The sequence below is a fragment of the Rhinoderma darwinii genome, chromosome 8, assembly GCF_050947455.1.
Source record: "Rhinoderma darwinii isolate aRhiDar2 chromosome 8, aRhiDar2.hap1, whole genome shotgun sequence".
NCBI lineage: Eukaryota > Metazoa > Chordata > Amphibia > Anura > Rhinodermatidae > Rhinoderma > Rhinoderma darwinii.
The window spans coordinates 38406401-38426363 of NC_134694.1; positions in this window are offsets into that span (position 1 = coordinate 38406401).

A 19963-nucleotide genomic window follows, 5' to 3' on the forward strand; every position below is an offset into this window, starting at 1 on the left:
TCCCCCTAGAGCATAGTAAATAAATAAATAAACATAATTTGCATCGCTGCGTCCATAAAAGTCTTAACTATTACAATATATCATTATTTAACCCGCACAGTGAACGCAGTAAAAAAAAAAATTGGAAACGCCAGAATCTCTATTTTTTTGTCACCTAATCTCCCACAAAAAATGAAATAAAAAGTGATCAAACCGTCGCATGTACACCAAAATGATATTATTAAAAACTACAGCTTATCCTGCAAAAAATAAGCCCTCATACCACTTAATCGACGGAAAAATAAAAAAGTTCTGGCTCTCGGAATTTGGCGATGCAAAATAAATTTTATTTTTTGCACTTAGGTTTTTACTTGTAAAAGTAGTAAAATATAGAAAAAACTATATATATTTGTTATCGCCGTAATCGTATTGACCCGCAGAATAAAGTTAACATGTTGTTTTAATTGCACAGTGAATTCCGTAAAAACGGCGCGCAAAACACCATGGAGGTGTTTTTTTCATTTTCTACCCCACAAATATTTTTTTCCTGTTTCCTAGTACATTATACGGCAAAATAAATGGTGCTACGAAAAACTACAACTCGTCCTGCAAAAATTAAGCCCTCATAGTACTATATCGACGGAACAATAAAGACGCTATGGCTTCTGGAATGTGGGGAGGAAAAAACGAAAATGAAAATCTGAAAGTTGTTTACGACGGGAAGGGGTTAAACCATACAGTGGCATCCGTCACACTTAGGCTCCCATGTTAAAAAGTAAAAGTATACCATGCGATATACTTTTTTTGTGGAACCCCTCAGGATGGAATAGTATAGTCTACTATGCTATTACGACCTTAAAAAAAAACAACCCAAAAAAAACGTATACTAGCATGACAGAGGCCAAAAGGACACTCTTTTGACCTCTGTCAGGCTAATAAGCCTCTATGGACATGTTTATCTTGTACTTTGGGAGCTTTGCCAATTGTAGGGCCAAATGTAACGTAAACTAGGCCTTATCCAAAACTCATGGATGTCAGAATAGCTTGGGTTTGGGAGAGCTAAAGGTACTCTAAGGCTGGATTCACACGAGCACATTACGTCCGTAATGGACGGTCGTATTTCGGCCGCAAGTCCCGGACCGAACACACTGCGGGGAGCCGGGCTCCTAGCATCATACTTATGTACGACTCTAGGAGTCCCTACCTCTCCGTGGAACTACTGTCCCGTACTGAAAACATGATTACAGTACGGGACAGTTGTCAGGCAGCGAGGCAGGGACTCCTAGCATCGTACATAAGTATGATGCTAGGAGCCCGGCTCCCTGCAGTCTGTTCGGTCCCGGACTTGCGGCCGAAATACATCCGTCCATTACGGACGTAATGTGCTCGTGTGAATCCAGCCTAAGAATCTGGCCTCGGCGTTGTGAAGGATGGTTTATTTGCTTATATTCTATTTATGAAATTACATTATGAATTATCAAGCAGGATGCCGAATTACTAAGATATGTATTATGTGAAAGTGATTATAATAATGTTTAAATGATTTTGTTTCGTGCAGCAGCCATCTTGTCTGGAGTTCCCATCTTGGTTCTTTTGTAGTGAATAGGAAAGTCATTGTTCCTTTAAAACAAGTAATGTTGATTTCGTATGTTTTATCTTTGACCTTGGCTCCCATAGGAAGCTTGCAGAGAAGGAACAGGGAGTGAGAAGGGAGGGTGGCAAATATGCGTGTGGGAAGGTCTCCCCCATCTCCACGGGAACAATCTGCCCAAGAGAGATAAGGCCACCTGCAAACCTGATGTGTGAATAATTATAATGATGTATCGTATGTCTGTAATTGGCTGAATAAGAAATATTGTCACATTGTCTCTGATTGGTTAATCTCAAGCCTACACCCTTTTTGAATGATAGTATTATAGTTTGAGTTTGGAAATAAATCTTCAGAGGAGTATTTTGAGCATATCAGCAGCGTCTGTGTGTTTTCTTCTCCTCTCTCGATATATATCGGTATGAAATATCCTGATTAAGATGCTGAATAATGGGGCCTGGCCTGAGAGTCTGTTGGACTCGTCCAAATTTCAGTCTAATATATTTTGAGCCGCTGATTTCCACGACAGCGTCCAAATCAGATAACGATGCATCGGAGAGATTCACACAGACACAGACAAGTACTTCAGTATCTCATGTGGCATTTCTCTGTAGAATGATTCCCTGTGCCGTTTATTTATACAGGACAGGATGCCAAAGAGAGAAAAGATACAAAAGCCAATATAAAACACACACACATGATTACAAGTATAGCCTCATTGCAGAGGTAGCTTAAACAATTAGGTTTAAGCTCACTTATGGCATATACATACATGTCACCATAGCTCCCAAACGTCCCGGATCCCGTCGTCCCGGGCGGTATGAAAAATGTCCTGCTCGGTGCCTAGGGTGCAACTCGGAGGTCGGGAAGAGCGGGGCACCGCAGAGCAGCTGTATCAAAACAGCTGATTGCTGCTGACAAGCGCCCTGCATGCCGGACGACTGTAGTAGCGATCAGCGTCAGAAGGAGGCAGGAGGTCTTGCGGCGGCGTTCTGACTGGGGTCGATGCTGGCCCGGGAGTGGACCAGTCCAGTCACCTGACCTGTCATCTGACCTCACCGGTCAGGTGACTGGACTGGTCCACTCTCGGGCCTGTACCAACCCCAGTCAGAACGCCGCTGCAAGACCTCCTGCCTTCTGCTAACAGTCAGGCAGAGCAGAGAGTGTGTCACAAAGTACAAGGGGAGGGGGGTTGTGTAGCACTATGTACAAGGGGGAGGGGGTTGTATGGTGCTATGTGCAAGAGGCGGCTATGTGTGGCGCTATATATAAGGGGGGAGGGAGTTGTGTGTCGCTATGTACAAGAAGGGGCTGCGTGTGGCGCTATGTACAAGGGGGGCTGTGTGGTGCTATCTACAAGGGGGCTGTGTTTGGTGCTATCTACAAGGGGGCTGTGTGTGGCGCTATTCACAAGGGGGACTGTGTGGCGCTATCTACAAGGGGGGCTGTGTGTGGCGCTATCTACAAGGGGGCTATGTGTGGCGCTATCTACAAGGGGGGCTGTGCGTGGTGCTATTTACAAGTTGGGCTGTGTGGCGCTATCTACAACGGGGGCTGTGCGTGGCTCTATTTACAAGGTGGCTGTGTTTGGCGCTATCTACAGGGGGGCTGTGTGGCGCTATTTACAAGGGGGGCTGTGCGTGGCGCTGTCTACAGGGGGGGCTGTGTGTGGAGCTGTCTACAGGGGGGGCTGTGTGTGGAGCTATCACCAGGGGGGCCTGTGTGTGGAGCTATCTACAGGAGGGCTGTGTGTGGAGCTATTTACAAGGGTGGCTATGTGGCGCTATCTATAACGGGGGCTGTGCGTGGCTCTATTTACAAGGGGGCTGTGTTTGGTGCTATCTACATGGGGGCTGTGTGGCGCTATTTACAAGGGGGCCTGTGCGTGGCGCTATTTACAATGGGGGCTGTGTTGCACTATCTATAAAGGGGGCTGTGTGTGGTTCTATTTACAAGGTGGCTGTGTTTGGAGCTATCTACAGGGGGCTGTGTGGCGCTATTTACAAGGATGGCTGTGTGTAGAGTTATCTACAGGGGGGCTGTGTGTGGAGCTACCTACAGGGGGCTGTGTGTGGAGCTATCTACAGGGGGGCTGTGTGTGTAGCCATCTCCAGGGGGGGGCTTTGTGTGGAGATATCTCCAGTGGGGGAGTGGAGCTATCTACAAAGAGGGCTGTGTGTGTGGAGCTATCTACATGGGGGCTGTGTGGCGCTATTTACAAGGGGGCCTGTGCGTGGCGCTATTTACAATGGGGGCTGTGTTGCGCTATCTATAAAGGGGGCTGTGTGTGGTTCTATTTACAAGGTGGCTGTGTTTGGAGCTATCTACAGGGGGCTGTGTGGCGCTATTTACAAGGATGGCTGTGTGTAGAGTTATCTACAGGGGGGCTGTGTGTGGAGCTACCTACAGGGGGCTGTGTGTGGAGCTATCTACAGGGGGGCTGTGTGTGTAGCCATCTCCAGGGGGGGGGCTTTGTGTGGAGATATCTCCAGGGGGGGGTGTGGAGCTATCTACAAAGAGGGCTGTGTGTGGAGCTATCTACAGGGGGGCTGTGTGTAAAGTTATCTACAGGGGGCTGTGTGTGGAGCTGTCTACAGGGGGCTGTGTGTGGAGCTATCTACAGGGGGGCTGTGTGTGGAGCTATCTACAGGGGGGCTGTGTGTGGAGCTTTCTACAGGGGGGGCTGTGTGGAGCTATCTACAGGGGGACTGTGTATGGAGCTATCTACAAGGGGGTTGTGTGTGGAGCTATCTACAGGGGGGCTGTGTGTGGAGCTATCTACAGGAGGGGCTGTGTGTGGCGCTATCTAAAAGGGGGGGCTGTGTGTGGCGCTATCTACAGGGGGGATGTGTGTGTGGCGTTATCTACCCGCTGTGTGTGGCGCTTATCTACAGGATAAATATTACAAACTGTATTTTTTTGTTTTGCAGTTTCCGCTGGACTGTTTGGACTACGTTGTAGATTCGTTGGACTACTGCGACGATCTACGTTTTTTAAAAATAAAATGGTGAAAGAGGGTTGTGTGGGAGAGTTCTTATTTCAATAAAAAAATATTTTTCTTATGTCTCTGTGAAAAACTATGTCCCTTCTCACCCTGGTAATGCTAGGCTGCCGCTGCTATGTTGTATCTGGCTGGTTATGAAAAATAAGGGGACCCCACGTCATTTAAAAAAAAAATAATTAAGAAAACAACATTGTGTCATCCCCATTTTCATAACCAGCCAGATACAACATAGCAGCAGCAGGCTTGTATTACCAGGGTGGAAAGGGCCACTGTTTCTGGCCTCTCTGAGCCTAATAATATCAGCCTGTGGCAGCCCCAGTGCTCGCCCATCACCACAGATGGTCAGGTACTGGATGGTACCCGGCTCTTCCCAGCACCCCTGGTGGTGGTGGATACCGGCAATGGCGGATTATCATAGGGCGTTTTGGACAGCCGACCAAAGTACATTGTAGTTTTGTCGCGTTTTTGCCACGATTTTGCCGCCAATTGCAGCAAAAACCCTGACGAAACTGCATTGTGTATGTCCTGCAAAAGGACCTTTAGACATAAGGTCACATGACCTTATCTCTGAAGTTCTTACTACTGCTTAGAGACCTGCTGGTCACATGACCGCAGCTCCATGAGCAGCAGCAAGACTCCACAGAGTAGACAGAGGTGAGCTGCTATGTAAGTATAAGGGATGGATTTGTTTAAGGCGTTTGTATTTAGGGGGCCTGGTTTGGGGACTGTATTTAAGAGGTTTGGTGTCTGTAATTAGTTTAAGGGGTCTGTATTTAGGGGGTCTGGTCTGGGGGTCTGTATCAGTTTAAGGGGTTTAGGGTCTGTATATGTAGGGGGTCTGTATTAGTTTAAAGGAAAGGTGTCGCAAATTTTTTTTTTTTTATATATATATAATATTGCTTTTAGTATGTTATTAAAATAAATTTTATTTATTTGTGTGTTTGTGTTTTACTTTTTTCTTTTTTCTACTCTATGGGGCTGCCATTTTTTTTTTCATCTCTGTATGTGTCCATTAACGACACATATAGAGTTGGAATACGGCAGCTACAGTGCATAGGAGTCAATGAACGGCTCCCGTCTATTGTATCTGCTCTCTGGCTCTGTACTGCGCAGACGCAGGTCAGAGTCACACAGCAGAGCAGCTGTTTGCAGGGAGATAGCAGGCGCCATCATGAAGACCAGCTGCACTGCAGGTAAGGTGTGTGTCTCTGTCTGTCCCTCTCTCTCTCTCACAGACCGCCGCTCTCGTGACCCCCGACTGCGCCCCTCCTGACGGGCCCCCCCCCGATGGGCCCCCCTGTAGACGTGCAGGAGACTCTGTATAAAGGACACATGATGTAACTGTCCTGGGAAAGCTGGGTGATAAACAATATGCCCGCTGTTAGTGTGGTACCCAGCTTTCCCAGACCCCTGAACGATAAATCTCTCTGGTTGTGCTGAGACTGAGAGGTTCATTAGTCACATTCCCAAAGAGTCTCTGTACAACTTGAGAGATTTACCGTTCCAGGGGCTGGGAAAGCTGAGTGACCACCATTACCCCTCCTACTGGAGTGTGAGCGGTTCATTAGTCACATCCCCAAACACACTCCAGTAGGAGGGGTAATGGTGTTCACCCAGCTTTCCCAGAAGCAGATATAACCAGGAAAGGGCTTGATGGACGGGCTGAGGGAGCACAGGGTTTTTGGTGATCCCCCTCTGTCATGTGATCGGACCTAGGTTACCGGTTCTGATGTAGACGGGGTTCATGTGACTATAAATCTGTCCATAACAAGAGACAGTGCACTCAGGACAAGCCCTGCCCTCATGCCGTAGTTGTATGGTTCTGCCTGCAGTGATGGCAGTGGGTGGCTCTGACACCCGCCTCCCCCATCGGGTCATCTCAGGACAGAAGGGGTGTCCGGATTGGAGACACAGCGCCGCACCTGTCCTGGTATTGCAGTTCACCTCCATTGAAGTGAATAGGACAGAGATGTAATACCACACACGACCTGAGGACAGGTGCGGCGCCATGTTTTCCTGGACGACCCCTTTAAGACTTTTCCCGTGTGTGTGTTTGTGCACGGGCGCCGCTGATACTTCATAGCCGCTTATCAGCTGTTGTTTTGAAGAATCAGCAGCGAGCACCCCCCCCACACACACACAAATCCCCCCCAAACACGCAAAATCAAGTGTAATCAAGCGTTTTTTTATGTGTTTTTTTTTTGCACGTAAAATGTGCACAAAAAAAAACGTGTCAAATACACGGCGTGTGAACCGGTCAACTGAAAAGTCATTCACTTCACTTTCATCATTCTAAGGTTATGTTCACACACAATGTTTTCAGCTGAAAAATCGGAAGCAGAACACCTACAAGCATCTGCCCATTGGTTTCAATGGGAAATACAGCGTTCTGTTCCGACAGGGCGTTTTTTACGTGGTCGTTTTCCAAAACCGGCACGTAAAAAGACGCCCACCAAAATGAAGTGCACATCACTTCTTGGGACGTTTTTGGAGCCGTTTTTCACTGACTTTATAGAAAAACAGCTCCAAAAACGGCCATTAAAAAACGCGAGTTTGTTTAAAAAATTGCTGAAAATCAGGAGCTGTTTTCCCTTTGTTTAGTAAGTGTGTGAACATACCCTTAGCCTTTTGGTGTGTCCTATAGCTTCTGCCAGCTGCAGAATCGCACCCAAAATGGCTGCCCGACACTGCTTAGCAATTTGAAGACACCTTTTCCTGGCTTGTGGGAGGGGGGGTGAGATTCCCTCCCACATTTACAGCAGCTGTGAGTCAGGTTGCTTTGCCTTATTCACCTTGCTGAAATTCTGGGAAGTGCTCCCCCTGGTGGCCAACATAGGAAAACATGTCAAATTATTATTTAATTTTTAATACTTTCCACTATATGGAAGAAAAAAAAAATACAGCAAAAAACGTAAAAAATATAATAGAAATAAGTAACGACACTTTAAAAAAAAGGTTTCATTTGCGACACGTTCCCTTTAAGGGGTCTGGGGTCAGTATTTAGGGGGTCTGTATTAGTTTGAGGTCTTGGGTCTGTATTTAGTGGGTCTGGTCTGGGGTTTGTATTAGTTTATAGGGTCTATTTAGGGGGCCTGCTCTAGGGTCTGTATTAGTTTAGGGGTCTGTATTTAGGGGTCTGGTCTGGGGTCTGTCTTAGAATAGGGGGTCTGGTCTGGTGTCTGTATTACTTAAGGGAGTCAGGTCTTTTGGTCATTATTAGTGTAGGGGTCAGGTCTGGGGTCTGTATTTAGGGGGTCTGTATTAGTTTGAGGTCTGGTGTCTGTATTTAGGGGGTCTGGTCTGGGGTCTATATTTAGGGGTGTGGTCTGGGGTCTGTATTAGTTTATGGGGTCTGTATGTAGGGGTCTGTATTAGTTTAGGGGCTCTGGTCTGGGGTCTGTATTAAGGGAGTCAGGTCTGGGATCATTATTAGAATAGGGGGTCAGGTCTGGGGTCTGTATTTAGGGGTCTGGTCTGAGGTCTGTCTTCATTCTGATTGCTTGTTCTGGGTTCTGTATTATATTATGGGGTCTGTATGTAGGGGTCTGTTTTAGTTTAGAGGTCTTTATGTAGGGGGTCTGTATTAGTTTAGGGGGTCTGGTCTGGGGTCTGTATTTAGGGGTCTGGTCTGAGGTCTGTCTTTATTCTGGTTGCTTGTTCTGGGGTCTGTATTATATTATGGGGTCTGTATTTAGGGGTCTGTTTTAGTTTAGAGGTCTTTATTTAGGGGTCTGTATTAGTTTAGGGGGTCTGGTCTGTATTAAGGGAGTCAGGTCTGGGTTCATTATTAGTATAGGGGGTCAGGTCTGGGGTCTTTATTTAGGGGTCTGGTCTGAGGTCTGTCTTTATTCTGGTTGCTTGTTCTGGGGTCTGTATTATATTATGGGGTCTGTATGTAGGGGTCTGTTTTAGTTTAGAGGTCTTTATGTAGTGGGTCTGTATTCGTTTAGGGGGTCTGGTCTGGGGTCTGTATTAAGGGAGTCAGGTCTGGGGCCATTATTATTATAGGCGGTCAGGTCTGTGGTCTGTATTAAGGGAGTCAGGTCTGGGGTCATTATTAGTATAGGGGGTCAGGTCTGGGGTCTGTATTTAGGGGTCCGGTCTGAGGTCTGTATTTATTCAGGGTGCTTGTTCTGGGGTCTGTATTAGTTTATGGGGTCTGTATTTAGGGGGCCTGGTCTAGGGTCTGTATTAGTTTAGGGGTCTTTTTTAAGGGGTCTGTATTAGTGTAGGGGGTCGGGTCTGGGGTCTGGGGTCTGTATTTATTTTTTATTGAAATAAGAACTCCCCCACATTTGACCCTCTTTGACCGTTTTATTTAAATAAAAATGTAGATCATCGAAGTAGTGCAACGAATCTACGACATTGTCCAAACAGTCCAGCGGAACCTGCAAAACAAAAAAAATAAAGTTCGTAATATGAAAAATAAAAAAACTTCCCACCTCCAGAGACATCTGTCTTCTTCCCTGTGCTGCAATTTTTTTGTCTGCAATAGAAACTACACGTCAATGAAAAATAATTCTCCTTCATGTAACTCTGCTACTTGACAATTGAAAAGTCATCCACCACAGGGTCTCCCTCTTGACTTTCATTGTTCTCAGCCTTTTGATTTGTCCTGCAGCTGTTGCTGCCGTGATGAGCAAATGTTATACCCAAGTTAGGAAAAGTAACATAAAGACGATATAACCTGATACATAATATTTGTGATATCCATAGTTTTTTTTTTTTGTAAGTCTAGAGATCCGCATTGAGAATATGCTCTTGTTATTTGAAGAAGGATCTGGCCGTGATTTGATGTGCTTATGCGGGATATTGGGCGTGGTTACGGGGCGTGGATTAAAAATGTCCCTCTTTTCCGAATTCAAAAGTTGGGAGGTATGCATGTTACTCAATGTAGGAAAGATCCTGAGCCCCCACCTTTGGAAAAAAAACAAGTTAAACTGAACTTTAAACTTTCCTGGGAGGTTTACAGACCAGGTACACAAAAACAATCATTGACTCTTTATCTCATTCCCATAGTCGGAATTATATAGGGTAAACTACTTAACCCTTTGGTTACTTTCATATGGACAACCAACATTTTTACTGTCAAATTGGAAAATGACTATGAATCATATGTAATACGAAATAGCTCAAAATAGTGATATGAACACACCAAAGATGATACAGTCACAATTACCTGCACTAGCTCCCCCAGCTTCCACATGCATAGCATACTTTTTTTTGTCTCTTATTTTTACGGATTTTGTTAACTGCTTGCCTACTATTGACACGTATGTTTATCATGAGCGGTCATGAGCGGCAGGCAGTAGCCACAACATGAGAAGCATACTCATTATGCTGATCGCGTATGCACTGTTAGTCCGGGTTCCCACGTAGCGTAAATGCTGCGGAATTTCTGCAACGGAATGCTGTGCAGAAATTCTGCGGCATTTACAGTAGCAGCAAAGTGGATGAGATTCATAAAATCTCATGCCCACGCTGCGGAAAAAAAATGCAGCGTAAACGTTAATAAATCGACCTGCGGTGCGGAAATTTAATTCTGTAGCATGTCAATTTATGCTGCGTTTTTGTTGATTTTGCATTGCAGATTTTCTCCATTGAATTAAACGGGAATGCAAAACCCGCAACAGAAAGCCAAGTTTTGCGGCGTATTTTCAGCGATTATGCAGCAAAAATCACAACTAAGGAAAATAAAAAAAATCATACTTAACCAGAACGCCTTCCTCCTTCCTGTAGTCCAGCCTCCTGGTATGACGTTGCATCCCATGTGACCACTGCAGCCAATCACAGGCTGCAGTAGTGGTCACATGGGATGGTACGGCATCCCAGGAGGCACTACAATGTGGTGCGGTTTTTGGATGGTATGTACTGCGGGTTCCAGGTCGAATACGCTGCGTGGCTTTTACGTAGCGTATCCGTCCCGTGGGAACCCGTTCTTAAGGCCCTTTTGCACGAACAGATGATTGAATAAATAAGCGCTCATACGAACACTTAGGCTATGTTCACACGGCAAGCCAAAAACGGCCGTAAAATACGGAGCTGTTTTCAAGCGAAAACAGCCCCTGATTTTCAACCATTTTTTAAGCAACTTGAGTTTTTCGCAGCGTTTTTTATGGCTGTTTTTGGAGCAGTTTTTCAATGAAAAACGGCTCCAAAAATGGCTCAAGAAGTGACATGCACTTCTTTCTTACGGAACGCCATTTTTCCAATTGAAATCAATGGGTAGTTGTTTGGAGGCATTCAGCCTCCGTATTTTCAGCCGTTTTTCAGGGCATCTACGGCTCGAAAAACAGCTGAAAATAGGCTGTGTGAACATACAATGATTGGGAATTAGGGTATCTTGTAAAAATGCCCATCAGCCGACAAACAAACAAACTCTAGATTTATGCAATCATCAGTTGTCGGCAGGAAATCTCACTGTGTAAACAGGGATCTGCTGCCAACAACAATGAAACTGTTCCCGAATAATCGCACTAACGATTCCTTTGGCCCATACAGTACAGATGCTCCATGGAATGGAAAGTAAAGGAGCGCCAACCGGCCTGCTATATTGTTAATCGGTTCTTTAAAGGCAAAAAAAATCTGCTTTGTAAAACGGTGCACTCACACCTGGCCTATGTGCCTCATATTTCGGCAGCGTAAAATTACACTGTGGAAAACGACACTATGTATGCCTATGAGAAAAATATTCCGCAATGCAAGATCTAGAGAAAGCTGTATTGTGGAATATTTTTCCCATAGGCGTACATTGTAGTTTTCCAAGGTATAGTTACAAGGCACTTACACCATGTGTAGGTGCACCCTTACTGTGCCCATGAAATCAGGTGGCACGATTGCAGAATTCATCTCTGTCTAAGTGTCATATTGTCAAAGTGTCGCTGCAGTTATACATGGCACAGATCTATGGCCAGATTCACACGAGCGTGTTCGGTCAGTCATATACGGTCATAATATATACGGTTATTATAACAATACAATTCTGTTCTGATTTCTTAAGGGTCTCTTAATGATCTACCATCTTCTGTATGAAAACAAATTATACTCTTAGGCCAGATACACACGAGCGTGTTGGGTCCGTGATATACAGACCGTATGTCGGCCGCATTTCCCGGACTAAACACACTGCAGTGAGCCGGGCTCCTAGCATCTTAGTTATCTATGATGCTAGGTGCCCCTGCCTCCGCGGAACTACAGTACTGTTCGTACTGAAAACAAGATTACAGTACAGGACAGTTTTCCCGCAGCCAGGCAGTGACACCTAGCGTCATAGATAACTATGATGCTACGAGCCCGGCTCCCTAAATTGTGTTCGGTCTGGGAAATGCGGCCGACATACGGACCGAACATGGTCGTGTGAATCCGGCCCTACATCCATCTCTCTTCATACAGGTACATACTAGTCCTTCTCAATAAATTAGAATATCATCAAAGAGTAAATTTATTTCAGTAATTCAATAAAGCACTGGCCAATCAAGCACAGTGATACTGTGGTTATTAAACCAGGTATTGGTACTTTTTGGAGTGTGGGCAGGTGGCAAGTCTTGCTGGAAAATTAAATCAGCATCTCCATAAAGTTTGTCAGCAGAGGGAAGCATGGAGTGCTCTAAAATTTCCTGGTAGACGGCTGCGTTGACTCTGGACTTGACATAACACAGTGGACCAACACTGTCATTGGGAAATCAAGGTCCCAGAGTCTGGAGGAAGAGTGGAGAGGCACTCAATCCAAGTTGCTTGCGATCCAATGGGAAGTTTCCACAGTCAGCGATGGTTTGGGGAGCCATGTCATCTGCTGGTGTTGGTTGTAGATATCATATATACAGCTCCAAAACCAAGCTCAGTACATAAATGCAACACCAGAACCAAGCTTAGTACAGGTAGCAGGTACGGGAATACTGGTAACTGGAAAACACTAAGGTACCATTTGCAAAGACTAACACAGGTAAACTCAACAACGCTTAGGCAATGAAGGAAGGGCAGGACCCTTCTTATAGTCCAGGGTGACCATGGGCTAATTTGACATACTTTTCAGGCTGGGCACGAGCGTGCGCGCGCACCCTGCGGGACACAGCAGAGTGAAGCGGAAGTGAGCGCTGGCGTCTCCTGAGGAGGAGATGCGGGCCAGCGCTCACAGATCCATGGCTGCGGCCGTCGGGAGGTGAGTAATCCCGACACTCCGTGGCCATGGGCGCTACAGTATCCCCCCTCTTACGCCCCCTCTTCTTAGGGCTAGAGCGGGAGAGAAACTTCTTCACGAGGGTAGGAGCATTGAGGTTCTCGTCTGGCTCCCAGGACCTCTCTTCTGGACCAAACCCCCTCCAATCCACCAATTAAAAGTCTTTTCCTCTGATCCTGTTGAAGTCCAAGATCTCATTGACCTCAAATACATCGGCAGAACCGCTGGGGGCAACTGCAGGGCTAAGAGTCTTAGAGTAGCAGTTCAGGAACACAGGCTTCAGAAGAGACATGTGAAAGGAGTTTGGGATTCTGAGGGTAGCGGGCAGCCTAAGCTTATAAGAGACCGGGTTGATCTGCTGGAGGATCTCAAAGGGTCCGAGGAACCTGGGAGCAAATTTGTATGACAGCACCCTCAGCCGGATATTTCTTGAGGACAGCCAGACCTTGGTACCCGGAAGAAACTGAGGCGGTTCTCTTCTCCTCGTGTCTGCCTTTCGCTTTGTACGATCGACCGCCAGCAGAATAGAGGATCGGGTTCTGCCAGATCCATGGAAAGTCCCGGAATGCAGAGTCCGCTGCAGGCACCTTGGACGTAGTAGAAACAGGGAGAGGAAATCGTGGATGTTGGACGTAGACAATAAAGAATGGTGTGGAGGCGGTGGACTCGCTTGTGTGGTTGTCGTAAGAGAACTCAGCCCAGGGAAGAAGCTGCACCCAGTCATCCTGCTGCCTGGAGATGAAATGTCGTAGACAGTTCTCCATGATCTGATTGATCCTCCCGACTTGGCCATTGGACTGGGGATGGTAGGCTGAGGAAAAGTCCAACTTACATCAAGGAGTTTACAGAGGGCTCTCCAGAATTTTGAACTGAACCCCCCCCCCCCCGATCATACACGATATGCAGAGGTAAGCCATGCAGGCGGAAAATGTGTTGGATGAAGAGGTTGGCCAGTCGAGAAGCAGGAGGTAGGCCGGTCCGTGGAGCAAAGTGAGCCATTTTCAAGAACCGGTCTGCCACCACCCAGACCGTATTGCATCCAGCAGAGGACGGAAGGTCTGTGACAAAGTCCATTGCTATATGCTGCCAGGGAGTGTTGGGCACAGGCAGAGGTTGGAGCAGACTGGCAGGCATGGAGTGAGCAACTTTATTGGCAGCGCACAACGTGCAGGATGAGACAAAGTCCACAATGTCTTTGGGCAGCGTGGGCCACCAGAAATGATGGACAATCAAGTCTCGGGTCTGACGGGCACCACAAGTTTGGAGCTGTGTCCCCAGCGAAGGATTCTCCTCCTGTCTGCCAGGCGCACAAAAGTCCTCCCCGGAGGGATGTCTCTAACTTACAGGGGATTAACAGAAATGACACAGGACGGATCAATGATATTTTGTGGAGAGTCCATGGTGTCCTCTGTCTCAAACGACCTGGACAAGGCATTGGCCCTCACATTTTTGTCAGCAGAGCGGTAGAGGAGCACAAACTGGAACCGAGCAAAGAACAGCAACCACCTTGCTTGACGGGTGTTCAGTCGTTGGGCCGACTGGAGATGGTTCTTGTGGTCCATATATATCAGGATAATAATAGCCACATACCACTGCCTTCTCTTTAGAACCTCTCTGGAACAGAAGTGCACCTGCACCAACAGAGGAGGCGTCCACCTCCAATGAAAATTGTAGCGATACATCAGGATGATGGAGGGTTGAAGCAAACGTGAAGGCATTCTTAAAGGGGTTGTCCCAAGTTGACTCAAATTTTTTTTTTTATACATTCTAAGCAGGAAATGAATTTGAAAACATTTGGTGTTAAAAAAAATGTAAAATTCATTTCCTAAGTGCCTTTTTTTTACACTTGATAACTCAGCAAGTGCTGGTTATCTTTTCTAAAAAGGGGCGTGAGCGGCTCGATGTCAATCAAGCCGCTCCGCTCTGCAGTGTGCGCGCTCCCGATGTTGCTAGATACTGTAGTTCTAGCAACATCGGGAGAATGTTCGTCTCAAGTGGGCATGGTAAGGCCGATTGAGACGAACTTACCGTGTAGTGTAGTGTAGTGTAGTGTAGATACACTACACTACACTACACTACATTCACCCCGTTTCGGCAAACAACTTCTCTCTCCCCCCCCTGTCACTACATGTAATGTTTGTACCCGCCGCACCGGTGCTGCATCAGCACCCGGCGAACAACTAAAAATATATAAAAAAAATAAACTCACCTAAGACGTTCTAACGGCGCTCTGAACGGTCCCGTCACTTGCCATCATCCTTCTTCTTGGCGCCGCTCGCATTCATAGTAACAATGCGTTGTGGCGCTGATGACGTAATCATATCAGGCCCATGTGATTACGTCATCTGCGCCCACCGCTATGTTATTGTGAATGGGAGAAGAAAAGTGACGGGACCGTTCAGCTCTTCGTGGGAACGTCTTACGTGAGTTTAATTTTGTATGTATGTTGTCATGTATGTGTATATGTGCATGTATGTATGTATGTATGTTTTCTTGTATGTATGTTGACATGTTTGTATGTGTATATGTGCATGTATGTATGCATGTATGTTTGCTTGTATGTATGTTTGCTTGTATGTATGTTTGCTTGTATGTATGTATGTATGTTTGCTTGTATGTATGTTGTCATGTTTGTATGTGTATATGTGCATGTATGTGTATATGTGCATGTATGTATGCATGTATGTTTGCTTGTATGTATGTTTGCTTGTATGTATGTTTGCTTGTATGTATGTATGTATGTATGTTTGCTTGTATGTATGTTGTCATGTTTGTATGTGTATATGTGCATGTATGTGTATATGTGCATGTATGTGTATATGTGCATGTATGTTTGCATGTATATATGTTTGTTTGCTTGTATGTATGTATGTTTGCTTGTATGTATGTTTGTATGTATGTTTGCATGTATGTATGTTTGCATGTATGTATGTTTGCATGTAGGTTTGTATGTATGTATGTTTGCTTGTATGTATGTTTTCATGTATGTATGTTGTCATGTTTGTATGTGTATATGTGCATGTATGTTTGCATGTATTTATGTTTTCATGTATGTATGTTTTCATGTATGTATGTTTGCTTGTATGTATGTTTGTATGTATGTTGTCATGTTTGTATGTGTATTTGTGCATGTGTGTATATGTGCATGTATGTTTGTATGTATGTATGTTTGCTTGTATGTATGTTTGCTTGTATGTATGTATGTTTGCTTGTATGTATGTATGTTGTCATGTTTGTATGTATGTGTATATGTGCATGTATGTTTGCATGCATGTATGTATGCATGTATGTTTGCATGTATGTATGTTTGCATGTATGTATGTTTGCATGTATGTATGTTTGCTTGTATGTATGTTTTCTTGTATGTATGTATGTATGTATGTATGTATGTATGTATGTATGTTGTCATGTTTGTATGTGTATATGTGCATGTATGTTTGCATGTATGTATGTTTGCATGTATGTATGTTTTCATGTATGTATGTTTGCATGTATGTATGCATGTATGTATGTTTGCATGTATGTATGTTTGCATGTTTTTATGTTTGCATGTATGTATGTTTGCATGTATGTATGTTTTCTTGTATGTATGTATGTTGTCATGTTTGTATGTGTATATGTGCATGTATGTTTGCATGTATGTATGTTTGCATGTATGTATGTTTGCTTGTATGTTTGCTTGTATGTATGTATGTTTGCTTGTATGTATGTATGTTGTCATGTTTGTATGTGTATGTATGTGTATATGTGCATGTATGTTTGCATGTATGTATGTTTTCATGTATGTATGCATGTATGTTTGCATTTATGTATGTTTGCATGTATGTATGTATGTATGTTTGCTTGTATGTATGTTTTCTTGTATGTATGTATGTATGTATGTATGTTGTCATGTTTGCATGTGTATATGTGCATGTATGTTTGCATGTATGTATGTTCGCATGTATGTATGTTTTCATGTATGTATGTTTGCATGTATGTATGTATGTTTGCATGTATGTATATTTGCATGTATTTATGTTTGCATGTATGCATGTTTGCATGTATGTATGTATGTATGTTTGCTTGTATGTTTGCTTGTATGTATGTTTGCATGTATGTATGTTTGCATGTATGTATGTTTGCATGTATGTATGTTTGCATGTATGTATGTTTTCTTGTATGTATGTATGTTGTCATGTTTGTATGTGTATATGTGCATGTATGTTTGCATGTATGTATGTTTGCTTGTATGTATGTTTGCATGTATGTATGTTTGCATGTATGTATGTTTGCATGTATGTATGTTTGCATGTATGTATGTATGTATGTATGTTTGCATGTATGTATGTTTGCTTGTATGTATGTTTGCTTGTATGTATGCTTGTATGTATGTTGTCATGTTTGTATGTGTATATGTGCATGTATGTATGTATGTTTGTTTGTATAAATGTCTGTATGGCCATGTATGATACTGTCTGCTGGCGCCCTGTATCTAAGCCAACTTTGCCGCAGGCTTCTATACATGGTATAACAGTCAGTATCACACATGAAAGTGAAACTAAGCCTACGACATGTTTTATTTCATTTTTTTTTTATATTTTTGATTTTTTACAGGTTTGGTGTTTGGACTACGTCGGTTTCGAGGACTACTTAGATTACGCTTTTTTTTCATCAATAAAATGGTTAATGAGGGTTGTGTTGGGGTTGCTTTATTTCAATAAAATATTTTATCTATATCTTTGTGTTTTATTTTCAAGTTTTATTACTATCACTTTAGTGATGGCCGCTGTCTGAGTGACAAGGTCCATTACTAAGGGTAGGCTTAGTGTTAGCCGGTACAGAGGCTAACACTAAACACCATTATTACCCCGGTACCCACCACCACCAGGGGTGCCGGGAAGAGCTGGGTACGATCCAGTACCCGACCATCTGTTGTGATGGTCGGGCTCTGGGGCGGCCGCAGGCTGGTATTATGAGGCTGGGAAGGGCCAAAAACAGTGGACCTTCCCACCCTTGTAATGCTAGGCTGCTGCTGCTGTGTTGTATCTGGCTGGTTATAAAAATGGGGGGGACCCCACGTCATTTTTTTTTTTATTATTTATTTATTATTTTTATTAAAAAGACATGGGGTTCCACCCAATTTATCATAACCAGCCACAAACAACACAGTGTTATTAGCCTGGGAATGTACTAAACCAGTGGCCCCTCCCACCCGTGTAATGCCAGACTGCTGCGGCCTTGTATATGGCTGGTTATTAAAAATGTGGGGGACCCAACGTCTATTGTTAAATTTAAAAAAAAAACGACGTGGGGGTCCCCCACATTTTTATAACCAGCCCGATACAACACAGCAGCAGCAGCCTAGCATTACAAGGGTGGGAAGGTCCACTGTTTTTGGCCCTTCCCAGCCTCATAATACCAGCCTACGGCCGCCCCAGTAACCGACCATCACAACAGATGGTCGGGTACTGGATCGTACCAAGCTCTTCCCGGCACCCCTGGTGGTGGTGGGTACCGGGGTAATAATGGGTGGTTAGTGCTAGCCTCTGCACCGGCTAACACTAAGTACCGCCTTAATAATGGACGCTGTCAATCAGCCAACTACCATTATCTAGGCACTAATAAAGTTTGAAAAAAAAACACAAAGACAATTTTTTTTAATTGAAATAAGAAATCCCCAACAAAACCCTCGTTAACCATTTTATTACAATTTTCAAAAAACGTAGATCTACGCAGTAGTCCAACGAATAGAAGACGTAGTCCAATTGGTACATCAAAATCTGCAACAACATAAAAAAAATGTTATCAATGTGAACAATACCGATACTTATACTCACCTACACACACACACACAAACAACCACACACAAACATATACACAAACACATATAAACACACACCCATATATTACACAAACACACACATACACACAAACATATACACAAACACACACACACATATACACACAAACACACAAACATATACACACAAACATATACACAAACACACACATATACACAAACACACACACATATACACAAACACACATATACACAAACACACACATATACAAAAACACACAAACATATACACATGCACAAACACACCCATATATACACAAACACACACACATAAACTCCAAAAAACACACATATACACACAAACCTATACACAAACACATGTACACAAACACACAAATATACATATACAAAAATACACAAACATATACACACAAACATATACACATATGCACAAACACACCCATATATACGCACACACACACACACACACATAAACACAAACACATATACACACACAAACATATACACAAACACACGTACACAAACACACCCAAATATACACAAACACACATACACAAACACACACACACAAACATATACACAAACACACCCATATATACACAAACACGCCCATATATACATAAACACGTCCATATATACACAAACACACACATATATACACAAACACACACACATATACACAAACACACACGTATACAAAAACACACACAAACATACACACAAACCTATACACATATGCACAAACACAACCATATATACACAAACACACACATATACACACAAACATATACACATATACACACAAACATATGTACACAAAAACACCCATATATACACAAACACACACGTATACAAAAACACACACAAACATATACACACACATATACACAAACAAATGTACACAAACACACCCAAATATACACAAACACACATACACAAACACACAAACACATACACAAACACACCCATATATACACAAACACACCCATATATACACAAACACGCCCATATATACACAAACACACCCATATATACACAAACACACCCATATATACACAAACACACCCATATATACACAAACACGTATACAAAAACACACACAAACATACACACAAACCTATACACATATGCACAAACACACCCATATATACACAAACACACACATATACACACAAACATATACACATATACACACAAACATATGTACACAAACACACCCATATATACACAAACACAAACCCACACATACAAAAACACACACACGCACACAAACATATACACACAAACATATACACAAACACACCCATATATACACACACACACACACATACACAAAAATATACACAAACACACAAATACACCCATATATACACTCACACATAAACACACACACACACAAACACATATACACAA